Genomic DNA, 9449 nt, shown 5'->3' with positions numbered 1-9449 from the left:
ATTTGTTCTTTCAGATTTCTCTCGTTACGCTTGCGATGCATCTTCTGGCCACCATGAATTGATTTCACAAGTTTTTTTTTCTTGGAACACATTGATTTCACAAGGTACTACCTTTGTCCACAAGAGAATACAATTCTAGATGCATTGTTGATTAAAGTGGCAAAAGTTTAACCAAGTATACAGATAAAAATATTAATGTCTATGACACCACATAAGTGTATATAAAAGTATATCTTATGATAAATGTAACGGTACTTGTTTGATATCGTAAAATATTGATCTTCTTTATATATAGTTAGTCAAACTTAAGATATTTTAACTTAGTGGTTCGTGCGGCGAGATCTCTCATTTCTCTGTTGCGGCTGCGGGTTTCGATTCATAAATAATCTTACTGTCTGCTTCAGTCCAGTTAGTTTCGTGCTGTGTTTGTTTTGCTGCGGCCTGCGGATTGTTGTGATCACTGTTCGATTATCCTCTTCTACGGCTTGCTGTATCTATCCCAGTTGGCTCCCTGATGTCTTGAAAATCTCAGTTGACCCGTAGGACTTGGTAATCCCAGGTGACGGCCTTATTATTCATATATATTAAAAATAAAATGAATTTACGCCTCTGGGTTTTGCGGACCAGATCTTTGGGAGTTGCTCTGCTAAGTTGGTTTTCAGGAGAAATTGATTCTGTTAATCATGTGGAAGATTTGGGAATTGAGTTATGAGATGAAAGACATCAGAACCATGACAACTTGCTATTGCATTGGTGCATGATTTTTCTTAGGAACTTGGTATCCTTTATGCTGTCGTATAGCTCCCAAGTTTTGCTTGCTGGACTTGTGGGCTTCGGTGTGAATAGCTGAAGCATTCTTTGACCATACAGTACTGCTGAACAAAACACTCAGCCAGGTTGCCTCAGATCCGCTACGGAGAGGCACAGCGCTCATTCCGCCGGCCTTTCATCTCCACCGCTCCAGTCTCCGCCCGGATTTGAAGGGGATTTCCCTTCCCGAGGGGGGAGACTTAGAGCTGTCACCGGGGCGTGGCAGAGGGCCGGTGAGGCGCATTCACGCGAAGGTGTGGATGGCTGGTCGATGGTGCGCCCGAGATTCTGGTGGCGTCTCCCCGAGTTCAAGACCAAGGCGCATTCAACACCCTCAACCACCCAGGTCATATCGGCGCGCCATCACCTCAGCGAGGAGCTGCAGCGGCGCTTGAGAGGTAAATGCTTCCGCTGCCTCTCCCCTGGCCACACCGCGGCGAACTGCAGAGACCTAGTACGCTGCTTCTCTTGTGGCCGCTGGGGACATAAAAGCAATGTGTGCTTTGCCAGATCTTCATCCGCCAGGCAGCCAACCCCCCCCCCCCCCCCCCCCCGCCCAAGGCTGCTCCTCCTCCCCTCGACGACACAAACTTCCCACCTCTGCAAGTGAGCGACATGGCCAGGCCCGGGGACCCCTCTGTTCGTCCCCTGGACACCTGTGCCGTGGCCTTCTCCGTCGACAATATGGACCAGGAGCTCGACCGCCTCTCCATGCATGGCATGGTGGCCTGGCTGGGGGGGAACCGGCCGGTGGTTGAGCCGGAGCTCATCAAGAGGGCCATCTGCCACCAGTTTCCGGTTCGTCCGAAAGATGTCACCGTCGTCAGGCACGCGCCCGAGGACTTCTTCATCGACTTCAAGCACCGCCACCACCGCGACGACGCGGTGGCGCGGGGGACCTTCCCCTATCGTAGCCTCGACATCCACACAAGGCCATGGCAGCTGGTGACACACAGCGACATCTGCGACCTCAAGTATCGCGTCCACCTATGCCTCGAGGGTATCCCCCTCCACGCCTGGAATGAGAGCATCGCTAAGAGGGCAGTCGCCAGAGCTTGCGACCTCGACTACGTCGAGAAGTCCTCGCTGGACTGTGCCGACACCAGGGCACTCTGCGTCTGGGCATGGACGCACAACCCGTCCGACATCCCAAAGGTAACCTGGCTGACTTTGTCATGTAGGAAGGCAGAGGCCCACAGTTCGCACGCTGCTCGTGGCCGCCGGGGACTCACCTTCAGGGTGCTGGTGCACCTTGACCTGGTGGAGGACCCTCCGGACAGAGACGGCCGTGCTGCTGCTCCCCGGGTCTACACGTGGGACTACGGGATCGTGGATGGAGAAAGGATGCCGCGCGACCACCACGACCCTCCACCGGCTGACACCCATGGCGGCCACCGCGACGACGACAGCGACCGTCGTGGGCGCCGTGAACGCCAGGGGGACAATTGGTACTTGCGGCTCACCCACGGCCTTTCACGGGCGCCCAAGGACCGCGAGTGGGAGCGCTCGGTGTCCAGGCACAGTGGCCGTCGACACCACAACCCGAAACGTGGGGGCCGCCGACACCCACTGCACGACGACGCGGGTGGCCGCGGTGCTCACCAGATGACCACAGGCGACGTCGCAGCTGGGCATGGTGCCCGCCAATCTACCCAAGGCGACGCTGCGGACGCTGGCACGGGGGCTCGGCAGCACCTCGCCATCCGCCCGGTTGATGTTCGTCGCAGAACCAGGGGCCGAAGCAGGGAAAGGGCGCCCCACCGGAGGCCGCACAGGCACGCGTGCTCGGAGCCAAGGGCCACGACGCCGCGCTCAAAATCACTGTCGCTGCACCTACGCTGCAAGTCACCTGACTTCAACGGAGGCAACGGCAACAACCACCACCCGTCACCAAGTCCTCCCATGGTGCATGCAAAACACAGTCAATGCGATGATTTGCCCTTCATCCCTTTGGTCTCTGCCCCTCCAACCTGCGAACCGAACGACCCTCCTGTTGCCGCTGCACAGACCACGGACGCACCACCGAATAGCTCCTCTTCGGTGCACCTGACCGGAAATGTATCTCCTTCTTGTCTGAATGAACTGCAGGTTCCCCCCATCGATGACCATGACGTCGCGACACAGCAACGATCGTGCCTCGTGGCTGATCGACGCTTCCGCATGGGCCAGGTCTACGCTAGGCGGCCAGGTGCTCTTCGCACGCACCGCGCCCACGTACAGCCGGCCAGAAACGCCCTGGTGGTGCGTTTCTGCCCTGGCGTCGTCTACTCCAGGCGCCGTGTCCGCAGGATGGCCAGCACCTGCTCCACCCGCACATGCATGGCAAATGGCCTTCAGCACCTGCTGCTGGAACAGAACGCCAACGCCAAGGAGGTAAACAATGTTGGCCAAACAACGCCTGCCAATGCTGCACTGGTATCTCAATTCCTGCAGGGGATTTCACAGCCCCTGCCTCCACCCATCTTGCAGGTCCCGACGTGCCACCACAGCACACCATAGCGACGCAATAGGCCCCTGGTCCTAGCGTGAAGGAGCGTTCGCATAGCTGCCATGAATTGGCCAAGGGGCGACACCCAAGCGAAGGCCAGGCTAGTGCTGATGAAAAGACTGGGCATCCTCGACATGGAAGGACTCACCCATGACGGCGCGTTGCTGCGCTACTTCAGCTTGTTCAAGGGACCACTTAACGACGACGCCGTGAAGGCAATGACGGCTTTGTGTGGCCTCGATGCTGAGGCGGCGCTGCCGCACGCCTAGATGACTGCTGACGCAAATGGGTAGGCCGATGTAATAATGTTAGTGATCGTTTGCCACTGCAGAAGCTCTTGGAGCTCCACATCTTTTGTGATCGTCCAGTCATGGTGCTTGGGTTCGGCGACAGCTAGAGGCCTACAGTCGCCAACCCACCCCACTGCAATGAACCGTCATCTGGTAGTTAGCTGTAGCAAGAACTCAGCGAGCAAGAAGCGAGTGCTTTGTATCATTGTGCCGACAGCCAGTGGCTTTTAGTTGTATCGGCCACTCCAAGTTGATGCTTTCATAACCTCTGTATGCTTATCTCGATGCATATGCCTCTGTGTGCTTACCTCTGTGCTGGTCGCCTCTACTGAACCAAAAGACGACTTCCTACTTGTCTCCTTCCGAAGAATTATTTTAGATAGGGGCCCATTGGTTGACATATGGCACAGATGAATTGTCAGTTACTTAACTAGAACGTCAAGGGTCTAAATGATGGCGCCCGACAGGACTCGGTCAGTGAGCTCGTGAGAACCACCAGCGCCACCATTGTATGTCTACAAGAAACAAAGATGCAAGCTATGGACCGTAATGTGGTGCGCCGAACGGTCGGAGCGAAATTTGAAAACTCCTATATTGTGCTCCCGGCGGAACAGACACGAGGATGCATCTTCCTTGAGGTCAACGAAGACTTCTTCGACCTCTCCGACATTGTACTTACCACGAGCACTATAACCGTGCAGATCAACATGAGGGCAGATGGAACAAGGTGGCAAATTACGGTGGTATATGGTCCGCAAGGGGAGGAGGCCAAACTTCAATTCCTCCAAGAACTGAAAAACATTCCGCCACCGGAGAATGATAGATGGCTCATCCTGGGAGATTTCAACCTCATCTACCAGGCGGAAGATAAGAACAACGCCAATCTCAACCACCGTCTCATGGGGGCATTTAGAGCGACGATCGATCATTTGAGGCTCAAAGAAATCAAGCTAAATGGACGTCGCTTTACCTGGAGCAATCAACAGCAAAACCCGATGCTCACTAGAATCGACAGACTACTATGTACCCCCGAGTGGGAGCTATCCTTCCCATCATGTTTCTTACACTCCCTTCCATCACTCATGTCGGACCATACACCGCTGCTACTCCAGGGAGAACTTGACCACAATCACAACACTTCCTTCCACTTTGAAAATTACTGGACTAAGATGGAGGGCTTCCAAGATCTTGTCCAGAACATTTGGAATAGACCGGTCACCACCGCTCTTCCGATCAAACGCTTGCATATCAAAATGGCGCGTGTGGCAAAAGGTATCAAGCGTTGGAAGAAAGAGAAGATAGGGGATACAAGGATGCAGCTCGCCATAGTGAAAGAAGTGCTACTACAATTAGAAGCAGCCCAAGAGCATAGGTTGCTCACTGCCATGGAACTTCACCTATGTCGCCGCCTCAAAGCCCGTAGCACTGGACTCGCGGCCATCGAAAAATCAAGAATCAGACAGAGATCGAGACTAACATACATTCGCTGTGGTGATGCTAACACAAAGTTCTTCCACAGTCGAGCAAACGCACGCCGGAGAAAGAATTACATACATTGTCTACATACGGATGGGGGGATCGCGGTGGCTCATCAAGAGAAAGAAAAGGTGATTCAAGATTATTTCAAAAATCACATTGGCTCCACGATGACGAGAGATTCCACAATAAATTGGCAATCCCTTGGATACAACCAACATGATCTCTCCGACCTAGAGTTGCCTTTCTCCCAGGAAGAGATAAAAAACACTATATATTCTATGCCTTCCGACAAAGCACCAGGCCCGGATGGCTTCACGGGGGCCTTCTTCAAAGCATGTTGGGAAATCATTAAGGATGATGTAATGGCGGCCATGAACAACCTATTCAACTTGAATGCCCAGGGCTTCGAATGGCTAAATTCGGCTTGCATCATCCTTCTACCCAAAAAAACAGATGCAACAAGAGTTACTGATTTCAGACCCATCAGCCTCGTCCACAACATTGCAAAGATCCTCTCTAAGGTGTTAGCTAACAGACTTGCCCCTCGACTCAACTACCTCGTCTCCAACTGCCAGAGCGCATTCATAAAAAAGAGAAGCATCCATGATAATTTCCTTTACGTCCAGGGCGTGGTACAAAGGTTGCACAAGCAAAAGATACCGGCTTTATTCATGAAACTAGATATCCACAAGGCTTTTGATACGGTTCATTGGGGATACCTGCTCGAGATTCTGCAAGCCCTCGGCTTCGGACAACGATGGCGTGAATGGATCTCTATCCTCCTGCGTACATCCACTTCCACACCCTTGCTTAATGGGCGATAGGGTGCCGCTTTTAGCCATGCTAGAGGCGTCCGCCAAGGAGATCCACTCTCACCCATGCTATTCATCCTTGCTATGGACCCGCTTCAATGTTTGCTTGATCGGGCAACCGACCATGGGATACTCACCCCCTTACCAATCGCGGCGGCAAAATGGAGAACCTCCATGTATGCGGATGATGCTGCCATTTTCATCAGCCCCACAAAAGACGATGTTGAAGCCGTCAAATCCATCCTACACGCTTTTGGCTCATTCTCGGGACTCCACATCAACCTACAAAAAAGCTCGGTGCACCCAATCAGCTGCGCAGACGTTGATCTAGACCAAGTCCTCTCACCCTTCACCGGTTCTAGAGGGACCTTCCCTTGCAAGTACTTGGGCCTGCAACTACACATTAAAGCACTGCAAAAGATATACGTGCAACCCCTCATAGACCGTATAGGGCAGAGGTTACCCAAATGGAAAGGAAGATGGCTTAACAGAGCGGGACGTCTCACTCTAGTAACATCTGTCCTCTCCTCCATGCCAACCTACCACCTGACAGTGTTTCCTCTAGCTGCATGGGCTAAGAAAAAGATTGACAAAATCAGGAGATCGTTCCTCTGGAAGGGGGAGGAGAACGCCAATGGCGGACACTGCCTTGTTAACTGGCGAACAGTTATAATGCCAAAAGATCTGGGTGGTTTAGGCGTCCTCGATCTTGATAGATTTGGGAGAGCCCTCCGGTTATGATGGCTATGGCAGGAATGGGTGGACGACTCCAAGCCTTGGAACGGCTCCGAGCTTCCATGTTCGGATGATGATCGTCTCCTCTTCAACTCCTCAATCATTATAACTTTGGGGGACGGTGCAAAGACTAGGTTTTGGCACCACAATTGGCTCGATGGAGACGCGCCTAGGTACTTAGCACCAAACTTGTTTTGCCTAGTTTCAAGGAGAAACCGAACGGTGAAACAAGAGCTCCGGAACAACAATTGGATACGCAAGCTACAAAGGAAAATCACCTCGACTGTCCACATAGAGGAGTTTGTGTCCCTTTGGATACGGATACAAGATGTGCACCTACAGCAGGGCGTCCAGGACACCATCAGCTGGCGGTGGACCGGTGATGGGAAATACTCCACCCGCTCGGCCTACAGAATACAGTTCAGAGGCTCGCTCGTCCCCTTCAGTACAGAGTTGATCTGGAAAGCGCAAGTAGAGAACAGATGCAAGTTTTTTGCCTGGATCTTAGTGCAAGATAAAATTCTAACGGTACAAAACCTATAGAGGAGAGGGTGGCCACACCATCAACAATGCGTGCTCTGCAATGGTCCTTTAGAGACCGGCCTCCACCTATGCCTATGTTGCCCCTTCGCAAAGGGGGTTTGGAATCAAATCCTCTCGTGGGAGAACTTCACCCAGATCCAGCAGCAACCCCAGGTGCAACCCACCGATATTAGATCATGGTGGGAAGAGGTGGCGACGAAAGTGCCAAGATCAGAGCATAGGCGGCTTAACGGGGTAGTAATCTACACCTTTTGGAACATTTGAAAAGAGAGAAATAAGAGAATCTTCGACAACAAGATACAGACGGTGACGCAGGTGGCCGCAAAGATAAAGGAAGATATAGAGCAAAGGAAGAGAGCATTCGATTATGTGTAGTCGATGCCCCCTCACCTTTTGAGCCGTGCGTTTCCCTATTTTACATGCTTGTGGGGGTTTGTATTCCTAACCTCGACTGCCTTAGTTTGTACATAAACTCTCTTTTCCCCAGCTTAATTGAAAGGCAGAGCTTCTGCCATTGCGTTCAAAAAACAAAACACTCAGCTTCTGAATTCTGGACTGTAAATGGGAAACAAATTGGATAAAATTAGATCTGTTCTATCGCTAGATATTTCCTCCACTTTTAGCCTTAATGCTTATTGGATAAAAAACTTCAACACTAGCTGCTTCAGATAAGAACTGTCACTGGGGATAACGCCTCTTCTTCTTCTTCTTCTTTGCAGGGCACCTTGGTAGTCTCCTAGATTGTTTCCTAACAATGGAGACACATGAACGAGCTGCCAATTTGGCTCTTGCCGGTACGATAATTGTGCAGTTGAGCCATCCGCTCCTTAACTTCTTCCTTTCCCTTTGATATAACGAGACCGTGTGCTGACCTCAGCAGTATATGTCTTTTACAATATGCAGGTCTGAGCTTGGCACCACTTGTGGTTAACGTAAACCCAAATGTGAATGTGGCACTGACAGAATGCCTTACTGTCTATGTGGGTCGCTACCATTCTGTCAAGCCAACTCCACCCTCTGTAAGGAATATGTGTTTATGTATCTGCTGGATATTATTGTGACCTGTAACCCATGCGACCAACTGAGTTATTTTTGCATTTGTTATTATGCAGGAGACCATGTCCAAGGAGCATGCTATGTGGTTTCCCTTAGTTGAAGTGCTATGCTTTTATCACTGTTCCTTCAATTCAAGTTTCTCTCAAAAGACTTGGTCAAAGTTGTGCTCACTGCTTACTTTTTCATTCTAGGCATTGTTGCTCTCTCGTAAGTCCAGTTTTTCTTGGAACATCTTTTGCAGACATGTTAAGCTATTTATGTGCTGTACTTATGAGGCCCTTTATGTAGTGCAACACTGCTTCCTTCTATAAAACGTTTTCTTCCAAAAGACTGGAATGATAATCTCATCGTCTGGTGGGCTCCATTTTTCCACTGTATGAACTGTTAGACACAGTAAATATGCTTCTTTGGATGGTCATAATTCTGTTCCCGAATTTTCTGCTTGGTTGATGCTTGTCTCTTAACTGTTACTACAAAACCATGTCACATCTTGAAAACTAGCGTGGTGCATGCAAGAAAAGGATTTCATGGCAAAAGTAAATTTCTTAGTACAGTTACAACAACTTAGTATTGGGTGTAAACTACTGTCTTTTAAAGAATACAAATAACTCTTGTTTTGCAATCTGATTGTGTGGGGGTATGGCCCCCGGTATCCACAAGACAATCAGAGGTGGCCCAGCCCACAAGATCAAGGCGTGCACGGCGCTGCTCGGTGTGCACCGTAAGATATTGTATAGTACCAAATATGCTACTTTCCTTGTAACCCTACCCCTCCAGAGTATATAAGGAGAGGCAGGGGTTCCCTAGTGGACACGATCCATACACCTCAATGCAATACATCAGAACACAGGATGTATGTATTACGTCATATTGACGGCCGAACCTATCTAAATCTTGTGTCTTGATATTTGTATTACCATCTCGCTCCTGATCTCGCTCACATTTACGACAAATCTACCATCGTGGGATACCCCTCGGTGGACTGCCGAGCATCTTTTGTCGACAATTGGCGTGCCAGGTAGGGGTGTGCGCTTGATCCATGGCGAGCCAGATGGACCTCAAATCAACAGCGCGTTCTCGTCATCAATCTCGTGGAGATCCATGCCGGTCCACGACGACGATTCATCGCTGGCTACATTAGCCCTCGCGACTGTAGATCCGATCTCGGAACCGCCTCCGAGGTCGCCTTCATCAACAACTCGCCGCTCGCTTCCTCACTACCAGAGGAGGCAGATC

At 50.9% G+C, this 9449-nt stretch overlaps 1 pseudogene; it reads left to right on the top strand.

Moving 5' to 3' along the window:
• The first annotated feature begins 7911 nt into the window (after nt 1-7911).
• On the top strand, nt 7912-8601 carry LOC136465093 (signal peptide peptidase 1-like; annotated as a pseudogene).
• Nucleotides 8602-9449: the final 848 nt, after the last annotated feature.

This window comes from Miscanthus floridulus, chromosome 7 (genome assembly GCF_019320115.1).
Source record: "Miscanthus floridulus cultivar M001 chromosome 7, ASM1932011v1, whole genome shotgun sequence".
Taxonomy (NCBI): Eukaryota; Viridiplantae; Streptophyta; class Magnoliopsida; order Poales; family Poaceae; genus Miscanthus; species Miscanthus floridulus.
Note: the sequence above shows the minus strand (reverse complement) of the source record. Positions and strands in the feature narration are given on the sequence as shown.